The 17,966-nt window shown below is 32.6% G+C and overlaps 1 pseudogene across 1 annotated transcript in view; it reads right to left on the bottom strand.

The window, feature by feature from the left end:
* Positions 1-327: 327 nt before the first annotated feature.
* LOC143237453 (uncharacterized) overlaps positions 328-17,966 on the bottom strand; it is a 62,436-nt pseudogene continuing 44,797 nt past the window's right edge. The window contains exons 9-17 of the transcript XR_013020074.1: positions 17,507-17,627; positions 15,337-15,522; positions 12,729-12,822; positions 12,274-12,343; positions 10,074-10,256; positions 6,834-6,946; positions 4,025-4,188; positions 2,956-3,064; positions 328-482 (exon numbers count right to left, since the gene is read on the bottom strand). The product of XR_013020074.1 is annotated as an uncharacterized LOC143237453 (transcript). The remainder of the gene's footprint in view (positions 483-2,955; positions 3,065-4,024; positions 4,189-6,833; positions 6,947-10,073; positions 10,257-12,273; positions 12,344-12,728; positions 12,823-15,336; positions 15,523-17,506; positions 17,628-17,966) is intronic.

The raw sequence follows: 17,966 nt of genomic DNA, 5'->3' as shown, positions 1-17,966 counted from the left end.
ATATTTCTGTCCCTACAAGTTACTTACTAGTATTACAATACACTATATTTCTGTCCCTACAAGTTACTTACTAGTATTACAATACACTATATTTCTGTCCCTACAAGTTACTTACTAGTATTACAATACACTATATTTCTGTCCCTACAAGTTACTTACTACTAATGCAATACACTATATTTCTGTCCCTACAAGTTACTTACTACTAATGCAATAGACTGTATTTCTGTCCCTACAAGTTACTTACTACTAATGCAATAGACTGTATTTCTGTCCCTACAAGTTACTTACTAGTATTACAATACACTATATTTCTGTCCCTACAAGTTACTTACTAGTATTACAATCACTGCCAGTCCATCCAATCTCACATATGCACATTCCTGTAGCAGGATGGCAGGTGGAGTTATTTTTACAGTCACAAGAATTATTACACTCTGGACCCCAACGACCTCTTTCACAGTGACTGTTACAATGTAAACCTAAGAGAGAATGGAAAGATAAAAATTAATTGAAACTCTAATTGCAAACTGAAAATAACTTTGATTGTGACAAAATGTAAAGTACTACTGCTTTTTTATAGGTGAGATTTAATAACTGATAACAAACGAAATTTCAGATTGTAAAAAATAATCGACCACTCTCAAAACTTACATTTTTACTCAGGTTTTGTTGTGTTGACTAGGGATGTTTTCTTAGTAAAGATAAACTTATACATTGAACAAAGGTGATAAAAATTTACAAATGACACTCTCTGTACAGGTATCATAGTTTGAACATATTTTTAATTTTTCTTCGCAAATGAATACTAAATAAATGTGATGTAATGACATAATATGATTTCTAACACCACTGTGAGTTAAAAATTGTTTAAATATAGTTAGATTTAACATATCTACATAAGCAGTAAAATTTCACAATTTAAAAGTATATCCGGTATGTATAGAATTAACCCTTTAGCTACAGGATGAGAATAATATACATAAATTTCTGCACACGTTAAGAATTTTCACTATAGCCTTTGATATAGCAATTGTACCTTCACAAAATTTGGTAGACATCTAGTGAAGACTACAAGTATTTTGTATACAAAAAAATCAGATTTGTCATGAAATATTTTGAGTGCAAGGTGATTTCAAGTTATGATAAAAAATATATTGTTTGTCCCTAAAATCAAATATTGTTTGAGTAAACACTGAAACCCTAAATAGATTTCAAACGTTTGTTTTCAGTAAAACTTTATATTTTATTTTCTAGTAATTAACCAACCTCATAACCATCATGAATATTAGGAAATTTCTTCATGCTAGAATGAATACATATTATGACACAAAAATACAAAACTTTAGTCTAAATGGCTTATGTATCATAACATTATACTAACGTTCCAGTGACACCTAGCTAACATTATACAATTTGCATTGACATGGTGGATATATCCAGTAAAATAAAACTGACTTTTAGACCTTGTTTTAGATGTTTTAGTGGACTAGTATTTTGTAATATACAGTTACATTCCAATTATCATACAATATTTATTACTATTTAGAAATAAATTATTAAACTTATTTTTCTTAAAATATAGAACAATAAATCAAGAAGAAAAGTAAACAATTATATCTTCTCACTATGACCTTTATACTCTGTTGTTAAACCTTATGACCTTTATACTCTGTTGCTAGACAAAGGTCATTAAGCCTTTTAAAATTTTGCATGGGAGGATATCACATTTTTAGGTTTTATAAAACAAAATAAAGATAGAAGGTACTTATTTCATATTCTAGCTTGTCAATATTAATAATTTGAGTTCCTTATTTGTACAAAATTATAGACTTTGACATCACAAACATCTAAATTTAAACAGTGCTGTATTCAACATACCATGTGACTCACTAAAATATATATTTAAATGTGTTCTTTTAACATTTACTTTGATATTAAGAAATTAACTCATATATAAAGTCTTAATTATAATCTACAGCTTGATTCCAAACTTATTGACATAAATTCATAAAATAGTAGTTCAGTGGAATTTTTAATACAAGTCAACAAATGCGATAATAGGGCCTTTGAACATTGACCTATTGCCAAAGAATTAATTCAAACCAACAGTTCACTTATAACCACCATGACTGATAACATGTGCTTTCAGTAAAATATCTCTACTTTTTAAGGATTAAACTTGTTGTTGAAGTCTTCCTGGGGTCACAGTGGACATTTCAGTTTAAACAGTGTTCTACAATGTTTCCTCTAATTTCTTCAATCCATGTGCAGAATGAATGTTTTCCTGTGCACCAGTATCAAGACAGTGTGCAGATGTTTTCACGTGTGTGTGTTGTTTTTTGAGGGAGGAGGATATATTTACTGACCATCCATCATATTGAATTCTTAGGTCACTTACCACCAGTTGTTTATTTAAGCTTACTGACAGCCAGAATCATTAAAACCATCTATGTAATGTGACTCCTTACCATCACTTAGGATGTGTGTGGCTGTAATAAGTATGTGGCATTTGATTGGTTGTTTTGTAGCCTAGAGGAAATACCATTCTGCTGTAATAAGTATGTGGCATTTGATTGGTTGTTTTGTAGCCTAGAGGAAATACCATTCTGCTGTAATAAGTATGTGGCATTTGATTGGTTGTTTAGTAGCCTAGAGGAAATACCATTCTGCTGTAATAAGTATGTGGCATTTGATTGGTTGTTTTGTAGCCTAGAGGAAATACCATTCTTCAACAATAGAACAAACTTTTCAAGCTTTTATATTTTTCCTCTCGATAAAAGAAACTCTGCATACTGAAACTTCAATCATAGCAAGTTAATAGGGCTTTTACAAATAAAACAAGTAATTTAAAGTGCTTTAGCAACACTGAATCTTAAAATAATAAAAAACACATTATGTAACATTGAAATAACAGGAATCAGTAAAACTCAAATAATTAACAAAGTTAACCACCTTTAAAACCTTCCATACATCTGCAGTGTCCTGTTTCATGGTCACAGAAAAACGAGTGGTTCTCTTCACAGTCACATTCACGGCTACAGTTCAGACCAAACTGTCCTTCCTGATAAATGAAAGTAAACATAAATAATGACCTGACCACTGACAAAGAGACAAACCAAGATTAGACATATTAGTTATAACACAATAAAACATAGCTTCACACTTGAGACTGCTTTAACTCAAATGTTTTCTTAGAAGCTCAGAAGAGCAAGTACAATAAGGCCTAGACCTTAAACCATGCTGTCAGTAAGTAATAATAAATGAGGTTTTACAAATCTTTTGACAATAAGGAATACACTAATATCAAAAACACACACTGACTCGCACATGGAGAAAAATCAGGGCGAATATTTCTTATTGTCTCTGTATTACTTTGTCAAAAATTCAAGCTACCTCATGGTTTTGGTATAAAATAGTGCTAGAAGATTTATTTAGTAGACTGGAAAAGTAGTTTCCCATTTCTGTGTTCCATGTAATATGAAAAAGGCATGATGTTGTGTTTTGTATCTATGAATTAGTACTGTATGTATTTACTACCATTAAGTACCAAATTAAGTCTACATTAAACTATTAACCAACTAGAAAATGTTTCTTCATTTGCCACAAAACTCTATTGAAGTATTTCAGCAATACGTTTACAATAAGCTGTGTTTACAATGATATAATAATTTTATTAAACTTGTTCGTATCATAGAATTAACAGATTATTAAGGTATTCACAAGAAAAATATTGTACTTTAAATAATTTATTACCAACCCGTTCGTGCAGGAGTATTAAATTTGTTCAACATATTTTCTATTGTTCATTTTAAAAATGTACATAAAATATTACGCATTAGAGCAGATAAGTCACAACTTATAGAAAAATCGTTTTCGCTGATCAACTTCACAAACCAACCTGACGATGACCAAGAAGGTCAAACGTTGGTTCGCGAACCTCTATGTAAAGTGTTTCAAAAGACGAGCTGCAGTACAAATCTCAACAAGTGGGTTTCTCGTCATCACTGAAGTCACAACTTACCTTGCAAGTCTTGTCACACAAAAGGCCCAAGTATCCAGGCCTACAGCTACAAGCTCCAGTTACAGGGTCACAACCTGCATCATTCATACACTGACAGTGTTGACTACACTGACTGCCAAATCTACCTAGAGGACAGAGCATGTTGCAGTAGAATCCATGAAACCCTAGACAAGATATAAAAAAATAAATGTTAAAATAATCCAAACAGTTGAGACTTTCAAATAATTTTCATTAAAAACAAAACAATATACACACACTTTGACTAAACACTGATCTTACTCCATTTTTCATGGTTTCTATTCAAACTTGTACACTGTTGTCTTTAAAAAACAGAACAGACAAATGTTAAAATGACACTGTCCAACTGAAAGATACACAGAATTGGTTGGTTTCTATTCAAACTTGTACACTGTTGTCTTTATAAAACAGAACAAACAGACAACTGTTAAAATGACAGTGTCCAACTGAAAGATACACAGAATTGGTTGGTTTCTATTCAAACTTGTACACTGTTGTCTTTATAAAACAGAACAAACAGACAACTGTTAAAATGACAGTGTCCAACTGAAAGATACACAGAATAGAATGTCAACAAACCAAATGTTCACCAATGCATCTATAAGTTCTCAAGGATTTAGCCTAATACAAATTTATTTTATTTAAAACTGAGTTAAATTATTTAAGCCCAAACCACAAACATGTCCAAATCTGAAGCCACACTAACAGAAATTAACCGAATGACACTGAACTGTTATTAAAAAGTCTTGAATTTCTCAAGATTATTTTGAACTTGTCTGAAATCTGTTGGAGTTAATAATATACAGATATCAAAGTACACACTTGAAAATACACACTCGTACCACAAACCAATATGTGCAGTTAAAAACACACCCACTCATCAAATGATGCATAAACCCAAAAATACATGATACTTTATATGACTTTACACCTTGCTGGATATGAAGGCTTGTTTAGAACATGATAGTCACAGCAGACTTGGGTGGTGGTTGAAAGCTACACTAGTTTGGTTTGATAACTGAGTGGGATGCTGATATGGTTCATTTGCTGCACTGTCAATTTATGCCTTTCTACCTAATTGGGGTCTGAAATGCTAATTTAAAGAGGTAAGTTACCCCCTACCTTATTTCCTAGAGGTAAGTTACCCCCTACCTTATTTCCTAGAGGTAAGTTACCCCCTATCTTATTTCCTTTTTCTTACTTTTATTTCAATTATTTTTTTTTTTCTTCTTCACTTAGGACAGCAGTCATCTTCCCACAAATGTTTACAGGCAGTGAAGGGTGATATAGATATGGGACATTATGGGCTTAAAACCCACATCTAGTTCTGATAATTTCTATTTCTATATATATTACTACTATTTTGTTTCTTATGTGAGACTGGCGAATGGAGGTAAAGACTGATAGATGGTGTATCCCCACCACAATGTGGTTCCTACTTCTCAGTCACCTCCAAAACCTAGGATACATTTATTAATCCCACATTATAACTTGTGCCCTGGGATATTCTTAATTGGTACAGCATATTTTATTTACTTTATTTCTGTTTAAGCTTGTTTTTTAAGTTATAACAAACTCTAACATATGCATTTCAAAAATGTTTGATTTTATATATATTTGTACATCTTTATGAATACCTGTATCAACACACACCAGTATATAAATACGTTTTCATACAAACATTACCACACATACATTTGTTATCATTATATTTAATTTTGTTGAAACAGTCATATAGACTGAAATAATTACTTTAATTACAAAACTTCCTTTGCTAGTTCTATTAATAGAAACATTTGTTGCAATCCAAAGCAGAAACAAGTTTTCCAATCCAGCAGCACATATCACTTCTGTACACAATAAGAAAAACTGAAGTTTAAAATGTTTATGTATTTCCACTTTACTACACCATAAAAAAGTGAGTCAACACTGGTCAAATTGTAATTAGAAATGTCTTACGATTTTAGCCAAACAGCCATCATAAATGCAGTTAACATTTTGAAAACATGTCAGTCATAAGAAGCTCCCAGTTAAGGTGAAATACTGTTAACATTTCTGTCACAAACAGTTTTACATATTACACTGATGCAGGAGCAATGAATTATTATTTAGACTTTCAAGCAAACTATATTTGAGAGCAAGCCCTTGTTGTGCTACACCTCTTGTGCTTTGGAATCAGCAAGTTATAGATATGTTTTTCACTCACCTGTTTAATGTTTTTGCAAGCAAACTGTAGTATTTTGAATTTTTTAAGTCTAACAGTAACACAGAGATTTCTTGACGTAACTGTTTAACAAGTCATTCACTTCTATACGTGTTATTTATTGAATTGCATACAAAGCTAATCAAGAGTTATCTGCACTAGTTAACCCTAATTTAGGATTGATAAACTTGAGAGAAGGTAGCTAGTCAACACCACAGACCAACAAATTGTTGGACTACTTGTTTATCAATTAATAGTATGATTAACCATCACATTTTATTGCAACAAAGGCATTACGGGTACTTTCAATGATGGAATTCAAACCCTCAATTCACATCTTGACAGCCAGGAGCCTTAACTAGTAAACCATACCAGGTCTTTCAAAATACTACATAAAATAACAAGTTATTAGTCCAATAACTATGTTCTAAAATTCCTGTTTTACTGAAGAAACTTCATTATAAATGTCTGAGCTCAAAGAAAGCTATTGCGTTTACTTGTACACAGAAAAAATAATTTGTAAAAAAAATATGTCAGTGAAATTCAAATAGAGAGAACAATTCTTAAATGTTTCTCCAAATTTCTTACCTGGAGGACATGTACACTGTCCAGTAATATGTGAACAAGTTCCTTTGTTACTGCATGCACAGTTCTGAGTGCATCCTAATCCAAACTTGTCTTGAAGACACTGAACTTCACATCTAGAAAGATAGGGTTTAATCTTCTGTCACTGAAATGTTTACTCATTTGTTAAATAACTCTGAAAGTTTACGTACACTTAACACTAGATGTGTTTATGTTTTATGGTGTGAGTGAACCCGAAACTTTACTGAAAGTTTACATACACTTAACACTAGATGTGTTTATGTTTTATGGTGTGAGTGAACCCAAAACTTTACTGAAAATTTGCTTTACGTACACTTAACACTAGATGTGTTTGTTTTATGGTTTGCGTGAACCCAAAACTTTACTGAAAGTTTGCTTTACGTACACTTAACACTAGATGTGTTTATGTTTCATGGTGTGAACCCAAAACTTTACTGAAAGTTTGCTTTACTTACACTTAACACTAGATGTGTTTGTTTTATGGTTTGCGTTAACCCAAAACTTTACTGAAAGTTTGCTTTACGTACACTTAACACTAGATGTGTTTATGTTTCATGGTGTGAACCCAAAACTTTACTGAAAGTTTACATACACTTAACACTAGATGTGTTTATGTTTTATGGTGTGAGTGAACCCAAAACTTTACTGAAAGTTTGCTTTACGTACACTTAACACCAGATGTGTTTGTTTTATGGTTTGCGTGAACCCAAAACTTTACTGAAAGTTTGCTTTACGTACACTTAACACTAGCTGTGTTTGTTTTATGGTTTGCGTGAACCCAAAACTTTACTGAAAGTTTGCTTTACGTACACTTAACACTAGATGTGTTTATGTTTCATGGTGTGAACCCAAAACTTTACTGAAAGTTTGCTTTACGTACACTTAACACTAGATGTGTTTATGTTTCATGGTGTGAACCCAAAACTTTACTGAAAGTTTCCTTTACGCATTACTTAACACTAGATGTGTTTATGTTTCATGGTGTGAACCCAAAACTTTACTGAAAGTTTCCTTTACGCACACCTAACACTAGATGTGTTTATGTTTTATGGTGTGAGTGAACCCAAAACTTTACTGAAAGTTTGCTTTACGTACACTTAACACTAGATGTGTTTGTTTTATGGTTTGAGTGAACCCAAAACTTTACTGAAAGTTTGCTTTACGTACACTTAACACTAGATGTGTTTATGTTTCATGGTGTGAACCCAAAACTTTACTGAAAGTTTCCTTTACGTACACTTAACACTAGATGTGTTTATGTTTTATGGTGTGAGTGAACCCAAAACTTTACTGAAAGTTTGCTTTACGTACACTTAACACTAGATGTGTTTGTTTTATGGTTTGAGTGAACCCAAACTTTACTGAAAGTTTGTTTACGTACACTTAACACTAGATGTGTTTATGTTTCATGGTGTGAACCCAAAACTTTACTGAAAGTTTCCTTTACGCATTACCCTAACGCTAGATGTGTTTATGTTTTATGGTGTGAGTGAACCCAAAACTTTACTGAAAGTTTGCTTTATGTACACTTAACACTAGATGTGTTTGTTTTATGGTTTGAGTGAACCCAAAACTTTACTGAAAGTTTGCTTTACGTACACTTAACACTAGATGTGTTTATGTTTTATGGTGTGAGTGAACCCAAAACTTTACTGAAAGTTTACGTACACTTAACGCTAGATGTGTTTATGTTTTATGGTTGTGAACCCAAAACTTTACTGAAAGTTTGCTTTACGTACACTTAACGCTAGATGTGTTTATGTTTTAAGGTGTGAGTGAACCCAAAACTTTACTGAAAGTTTGCTTTACGTACACTTAACACTAGATGTGTTTATGTTTTATGGTTTGAGTGAACCCAAAACTTTACTGAAAGTTTACGTACACTTAACACTAGATGTGTTTATGTTTCATGGTGTGAACCCAAAACTTTACTGAAAGTTTACGTACACTTAACACAAGATGTGTTTATGTTTTATGGTGTGAGTGAACCCAAACCTTTACTAAAAGTTTCCTTTACGTACACTTAACACTAGATGTGTTTATGTTTCATGGTGTGAACTCAAAACTTTACTGAAAGTTTACGTACACTTAACACTAGATGTGTTTATGTTTTATGGTGTGAGTGAACCCAAAACTTTACTGAAAGTTTGCTTTACGTACACTTAACACTAGATATGTTTGTTTTATGGTTTGAGTGAACCCAAAACTTTACTGAAAGTTTGCTTTACGTACACTTAACACTAGATGTGTTTATGTTTTATGGTGTGAGTGAACCCAAAACTTTACTGAAAGTTTGCTTTACGTACACTTAACACTAGATGTGTTTATGTTTTATGGTGTGAACCCAAACCTTTACTGAAAGTTTACGTACACTTAACGCTAGATGTGTTTATGTTTTATGGTTGTGAACCCAAAACTTTACTGAAAGTTTGCTTTACGTACACTTAACGCTAGATGTGTTTATGTTTTAAGGTGTGAGTGAACCCAAAACTTTACTGAAAGTTTGCTTTATGTACACTTAACACTAGATGTGTTTATGTTTTATGGTTTGAGTGAACCCAAAACTTTACTGAAAGTTTGCTTTACGTACACTTAACACTAGATGTGTTTATGTTTTATGGTGTGAACCCAAACCTTTACTGAAAGTTTACGTACACTTAACACTAGATGTGTTTATGTTTCATGGTGTGAACCCAAAACTTTACTGAAAGTTTACGTACACTTAACACAAGATGTGTTTATGTTTTATGGTGTGAGTGAACCCAAACCTTTACTAAAAGTTTGCTTTACGTACATTTAACACTAGATGTGTTTATGTTTTATGGTGTGAGTGAACCCAAAACTTTACTGAAAGTTTACGTACACTTAACACTAGATGTGTTTATGTTTTATGGTGTGAGTGAACCCAAAACTTTACTGAAAGTTTCCTTTACGTACTCACTTAACACTAGATGTGTTTATGTTTTAAGGTGTGAGTGAACCCAAAGCCATCTTAATCACCTGTTAAACACAAAATGAAAATGTACAGTCTCAACAACCATGTAAAAAAGGTTTCTGTTTAAAAATGTCACTAACCAATGGCTGTTTAACAGTTTGAAACAGAGAATACAACAGAATGAGCTCTTACAAATCTGTTTAAAAAACCTGCTTATGCTTTCCTTATTGAACTAAGCCACAAGTGTCTCATCACTTTACCCCTGTACACTTTGGTTGCATATTTACCTGTTTCCTCTGTAACCTGGTTCACATATACATGTACCGGTTACAGGATCACACAAAGCATTATTCTCACAGTCACAGCGTTTCAAACACCCTTTCCCATACATCAGTGGCATACATGGACGTGAGCATGTCACTCCATCCCAGCCAGGTTTACAGTCGCACTTTCCAGTCCATGGGTGACAACTACAATGGAATGTAGTCCATTAATATAGTTGTTTAGAACCATTCTTTATATCTCATAATTTTAAAGACTGAGGAAATTATATGTTTATCCTGCACTCTGACTTTAACAAACATTAAGTATTTGACACAATAAATTGTCACATTAATCTGGAATAACATTTATAAGATATTATACCTACAGAACAATTTTATTTCTACCTTCCACAACTAAAACGAATATACACTTTAAGTATACTCACATAATTACAAATATACTTCACAAGATATAAGTATTAGGCATATTACATTTTTAAATAATACATTATTAATCTAGTCACTTAGGGATTTTCTAGAAGTAGAAGAGCACATAATAACAGTATTACAACCACTCTATATTTGCCATATCTACTGACGATGAAGTGTATAACAACAGTATTACAACCACAATATTTACCATATCTACTGAGGATGAAGTATATAACAACAGTATTACAACCACTCTATATTTACCATATCTACTGAGGATGAAGTATATAACAACAGCATTACAACCACTCTATATTTACCATATCTACTGAGGATGAAGTATATAACAACAGTATTACAACCACTCTATATTTACCATATCTACTGAGGATGAAGTATATAACAACAGCATTACAACCACTCTATATTTACCATATCTACTGAGGATGAAGTATATAACAACAGTATTACAACCACTCTATATTTACCATATCTACTGAGGATGAAGTATATAACAACAGTATTACAACCACTCTATATTTACCATATCTACTGAAAATGAAGTATATAACAGTATTACAACCACTCTATAATTACCATATCTACTGAAAATGAAGTATATAACAACAGTATTACAACCACTCTATAATTACCATATCTACTGAAAATGAAGTATATAACAACAGTATTACAACCACTCTATAATTACCATATCTACTGAGGATGAAGTATATAACAACAGTATTACAACCACTCTATATTTACCATATCTACTGAAGATGAAGTATATAACAACAGCATTACAACCACTCTATATTTACCATATCAACTGAGGATGAAGTATATAACAACAGCATTACAACCACTCTATATTTACCATATCTACTGAGGATGAAGTATATAACAACAGCATTACAACCACTCTATATTTACCATATCTACTGAGGATGAAGTATATAACAACAGTATTACAACCATTCTATATTTACCATATCTACTGAAGATGAAGTATATAACATCAGTATTACAACCACTCTATATTTGCCATATCCACTGACGATGAAGCATTTTGTTCAATCCAGAGTTCTTCAGGCCAGCTTAGATACAACAGCCACCGTGGCAGTCGGGTTCACCAGGCCAGCTTAGATACAACCGCCACCGTGGCAGTCGGGTTCACCAGGCCAGCTTAGATACAACCGCCACCGTGGCAGTCGGGTTCACCAGGCCAGCTTAGATACAACCGCCACCGTGGAGGTTGGGCTCTTCAGGCCAGCTTAGATACAACCGCCACCGTGGAGGTCGGGCTCTTCAGGCCAGCTTAGATACAACCGCCACCGTGGAGGTCGGGCTCTTCAGGCCAGCTTAGATACAACCACCACAGTGGAGGTTGGGTTCTTCAGGCCACCTTAGATACAACCACCACAGTGGATGTTGGGTTCTTCAGGCCACCTTAGATACAACCACCACAGTAGTGGCTGGGGATTCCTCAAGAAGTAAACCCCAAATCTGATATTTATTTACATGAGATACATAAATATGTAGGTCTAGTAATTACTGTTCGTAAGTTGGTTAAAGTAATTAAATTTACATCATGGTAGCAGTGATTATTAAACTAATAAAGTAAGGTAGTAATTTAAGTGTGTAATAATAATAAAGGTTTAATATAAACACTGTAACCACACACAGTTAATAGAAAACTGCCGGTCAGTATAAAAAAACTTAGATAAGTTGTCATTACTCTAACATTTAAAATATTTTACAGCTTTTAATTTAAAATAAAAGTATGACTTACGTAAGACTGGTTTCTTTTTGACACTGACATATTTCTTCACAATTTCTCCCGTAATAGTCATCTGCACAAGCTACAAAAAAAAAAATTCAGAATTTGTTTAAAACCATTGTATCGAGATTCCAAACTTCTTACGATTATCTTACAGAACACTGGTCACAATGTTACAAGTGTGTTATTCTCCTTATTATGACAAGGAAGTATTTCTGAGACGAGAACATCCAAGTTTTAGGTGTAGGTTTTCTTTACACACACGTTTTTATATTGTTCTGTTGCAGAAAAGATTTTCAGTTTACATTTGGCAATTCCATTATGAGTACTTCAGTTGACATCTCTTTGTGGTAAATTTTATAAGGACTAAACACATGGTACTATGAACAAACAAATGGTTCCAAAACCTCCAAGTGACAAAGAATAAAATCATATCTACTGAACAAGCATGAGAAATTGATACAAACCTCTTTCACCGCAACGAGGACCAGCAAAGCCTGGAGGACAAACACAATCACCTGTGGATGCATTACAACTTGCACCATTTTCACAATTGCAAACCTGTACATAAAATAAATGAAACATTTGATATCACCAAGAAACATTGTTCATGTCTCACTGTAAGCCAATCACATTTACTCCAAGTTTATTAGCTCAGAACATTACTGCCCATATAGAAAATGATATAAAATACAACAATGTTTATGATAATTCTAAGCCTTCTTAACATACCCTCACAACAATTCTGTGAAAGATTAGAAATATTCTGTACACAAAGAATAAGAACAGTTTAACCAAGTATTTCAACTAAAGCTTTTTGTTTTGAAATAAGCTGAACACAGACTCTGAATTCTGTCATACAGTGCAATGAAATATTTAAAATTAAAAACTAGAAAAATGTACAAACCTTTTAATGATTTGTTTAATAATCTGACAACATCTTCATTGTGTTATGTACTTACATTCTCTCAGTTTAATTGTAATGTTCTACTTTCCCCTGCTTCAACATCTTCATTGTGTTATGTACTTACAGAACTTATATTCTCACAATTTAATTGCAATGTCCTACTTTCCCCTGCTTCAACATCTTCATTGTGTTATGTACTTACAGAACTTACATTCTCACAGTTTAATTGTAATGTCCTACTTTCCCCTGCTTCAACATCTTCATTGTGTTATGTACTTACAGAACTTACATTCTTACAGTTTAATTGTAATGTTCTACTTTCCCCTGCTTCAACATCTTCATTGTGTTATGTACTTACAGAACTTATATTCTCACAATTTAATTGCAATGTTCTACTTTCCCCTGCTTCAACATCTTCATTGTGTTATGTACTTACAGAACTTACATTCTCACAGTTTAATTGTAATGTCCTACTTTCCCCTGCTTCAACATCTTCTTTGTGTTATGTACTTACAGAACTTACATTCTTACAGTTTAATTGTAATGTCCTACTTTCCCCTGCTTCAACATCTTCATTGTGTTATGTACTTACAGAACTTACATTCTCACAGTTTAATTGTAATGTCCTACTTTCCCCTGCTTCAACATCTTCATTGTGTTATGTACTTACAGAACTTACATTCTCACAGTTTAATTGTAATGTCCTACTTTCCCTGCTTCAACATCTTCATTGTGTTAAGTACTTACAGAACTTACATTCTCACAGTTTAATTGTAATGTCCTACTTTCCCCTCCTTCAACTTTATCATTTATCGAGATACAAGTTAAGGAGAATTTTCTCACAATCTTATGGTTTTGTACAGTGTGGGTTATAAATTTAAGTTATTAAACCTTCCTATACATATTAAAACATAAATAGCACATGATTAAGTAAGTATAATTCTAAAACATAAAGTGAATTTAATCTCAGCTAACATATTTCTACTAAGTTATGGCAACGACAACCATTATTAATACTAAGCACAATTTCAATTTAATGTAAGGAATACTGCGAGTCACTTTAAAAATAACCATCACTAAAATTGTAGTTTAAAACAGCTACTCTGATTGTTCTTAAACATGTACAGAAATAAACAGCACTGAGTGCAAAATCACGACTATATGCAGAGAGTGGGTGTGGCTTCAACTAAGAGTTCTCATGAGATTTGTTTTTCCTTTCTCAGAACTAAAAGGACATGTAAACAGAGTAACAGCCTAGTTTCTGTCGAAGCATTGATGTCTCGTGTATGAGAATAATTACTTAAATTACAGAGACCAAAATGTTGAGGCAACAAAACTGAGGATTCCATGTGTTTGAAATAAAGGAATTTAATCATAAAGAATATATAAAATATTACCTTATAATAATATATATAATAACAATAATGTAATTCACACACAATGATAGCATAGTTACTTAAACTTTGAACGTAACTCTGTAAAACCTCATGATAGTAATTCACACACAATGATAGTATAGTTACTTAAACTTTGAACGTAACTCCGTAAAACCTCATGATATGCATGGAAAAGAGTTCATACAAACTTAGGGTTAAGGTTTGGGAAAAGGAATTTATAGATTTCCAATGTAGTAATGTAGCATCAGTACATTCTATAAAAGAATGTAAAAGAGCACAAAATTCCTAGAGAAAAGAATACTATAAACACACGAGTCTGAAAAAATGATTTATACAATCTTAATGAGAACTAAAAAGAGAACAGAACATATATTAAAACACAACTGTATAAACCTCAGTTACAATACACACACACAATCATGTGAACTTCACTGTTAAAACAGTAGACTGTTTTCTTTACATACTATGAATGTTCTGAAACTCATAAGCCTTCTCTGTCACAACCATGACTGCTGCCCAAACAACTACTGTAAGGAACATGTTTCTTGGTGTTTCAGAATTTTGTCAAACTGCAGGATTTATGAACAAAATGAACAGTGTTACATTCTTACCCAGAAGGGTTGCTGTTAAATTAGGAAGGACCCGTAAAACACATAGCAGATGGCAACTCTACTCACAGCCTGATATATAACAAGTTGCTTGTTACACACCCCAAAATTACAAACCATGGTTAAAAAAAAACAATGTAACAGAGCACAAAAAAGAAAATACCTTTGAGCAGCTGGCCCCAAATGTTCCTAGCGGACACTCATCTTGGCAGCGTTTCCCTCTGTATCCTGGAGCACATAAACACTCCCCTGTCACATGATGACAAGATGCCTCATTGTAGCAAGTACACTGCTTTGTGCAGTTGCTACCATAGAAACCAGCTGGACAATGATTGGCACAAACATCTCCCTATTACAGTACAGACAAAAACATACATGTAAACATAAAGAAAACAGAAAAACTAATACATGAATGATTCAACAGACCTTGATCTTTGTAATTACAAATCTACACACACATACAAACAGGTTTTGTTCTGAATTATGGAGCAAGATAAATACGTGAATAAAAGCACAAAGTTTAATACTAAAACATCACACATTTCAGAAAAAATCTAACTTCTACACACACACACGTACTTTTTTATTTGTTCCCCAAGATGTAGGTACTGGTATGGCACTGCAATATATTCTCTGTGACTACCACTTCTGATATAACAATATACAAAGTTGACTTTCTTCTACATTTCTCTAAACTAAGTGTCAACTCACAGTAATACAAAGTAAATAATACTGTTTTAAAAACCACAACATTTAATGGTTTTATGGGCTTCATAACATCTTTGTCACTGATTAGCTGCCGATAGTTCAAAGTGTCGATCATGTCTAGTTGCATGTTTAAGTTCACATATGTACAAGACTATTTAACTATCATCATGCCATAAATGAAACTGTTCAGTTTTGACAAAGAAATAAAAAAATGATATGTGAACTTGCTTTGAATGTGTGACACCCACATGGGCCTACCCAAGTATTAAAGGTCAAACTACTGAAAACCAAGTTTAAAGGGTTTGCTGGAGGCCTTGCCCTACTAGCACTAGATGTGTTTCGATTTGTATTTTAAATCTCTACTGAAACGATAACAGTAAAATAGTTTCCTTTACACGTTTAGTTCACTGCACTACGACTCCTCGAAGCAGATATAACACCAACTAACAACAATGGAGGTAGAGAAACTGTGATTGGCTAAAAACTAATAAACCTACATACATTTGTATTCCAGTTATGTTAACACCATTTTGTTAAAAATGTTACCGCTTTCCTCCAGTGGGATACACCATATAAAGCTTCAAAACATTCAGGAAATTCACAAATGCCAATGATTTTCTTCTGAGTTGAAATCATTTCAAAATAAAAATTTGTAAAGGTTTTGATATATAAAGTTAAAAATAGAATATCTGTATTGAATATCTTCCATCTCCGAAGTTTTTGGGGTTTTTTTTTTTAATGATTGAAATAGCTACAAGTTTATTTTCTGTAATTATTTTAATTTTTGCCCTCACACACCCATTTAGAAATGATAAAACTAAAATAAAACATTTACTCAATAGGAAAACTTAACCAATGAAATTTTCTTTTTCTTTGTGATTATTGTTTTATTTTGGTTTAAAACACACCACAGCCATAAAACTACAGCGAGAAAACGATGTTTGTTTCAAACACCAAAAACAACGTATTTAACATGTAATAATGCCACAGTTTATATTTTTCATCTGTGCATTGTTCAGGCCAACCAAGTTATACAACAGGTTGTCCATGTTCTGCTTACTGCACAATGTAGAAATTCCATCTTTAGGTACTCTAGGCTCTCAGGCTTACCACTGGCACCACCAGGAGTGCCATAGATAAAGAGAAACTATTATTACACTTTCTCTTACGACTGTTCTAAACATTAAGTTTAAACATACACTGTTCACCAACTTGTTTAAGACATTTCACAAAAATTCTACAAAACTATCAACACCAAATTTTATTTAAATATATTACTACTTTGACTGAGAAAGATACCTAAACAAAAAGTTAAAATAGTGTACAAATTATACTGTCCCATGTACATAATGTACAGGCATAGTGAAAAACTTTGATACAGGTTTTGATACTAATTCAGATTACCACAGAAGCTAAAAGCCCAAAATAACCCTAAATGTCAGTATCACACACATAATTAGATTTACAATATTCCTACAATTCTGATGGTGTGCTCTTAATTTTGTTTTCCCTGGTTTTCCATCTTTGTTTTGTTTTTTCTTTTGGTTGTGGTGCTAGACAGATTTCCCATGGTTTAGAGTTTCTAAATTGTAATACAGGAAAACAGTTAAAATAGAAAAACTTACCATCCATCCAGAGGGACATGTACAAAAACCAGTCACATGATTGCACGATCCTCCATTTTGACAGGAACATCTGTTGCTACACTCTCTACCGTGGGTACCTTCAGGGCACACTTGTGAACACCTAGAAATTAGTTACAACCTTGTTAACACTGAACTTATTTCCAAACCAACAATAGTTTAAGTTTTTAAAATATCCTTGTGTTAACAAACATAACACAATATGAAAATTATGAACACTCAAAAATTTATAATTTTGGTTTTCTTTTTAAAAAGTTACAAAAACAATTACTTTTCTCCCTAATCACATAAAGATTTTTAATTACAAACTTGTCTAAACTAAAATATCTTACAGTTGTGATACTTTCAATGAAGAACTCTTTTCCTTTTCCATTTAGGTATTTTAAAGAAATAAAAAATTAGTGTTACTTTAAAAGTTTTCAAGGGTAAAAATTACAATTTA

The sequence above is a fragment of the Tachypleus tridentatus genome, chromosome 2 (assembly GCF_004210375.1).
Source record: "Tachypleus tridentatus isolate NWPU-2018 chromosome 2, ASM421037v1, whole genome shotgun sequence".
Taxonomy (NCBI): domain Eukaryota; kingdom Metazoa; phylum Arthropoda; class Merostomata; order Xiphosura; family Limulidae; genus Tachypleus; species Tachypleus tridentatus.
Note: the sequence above shows the minus strand (reverse complement) of the source record. Positions and strands in the feature narration are given on the sequence as shown.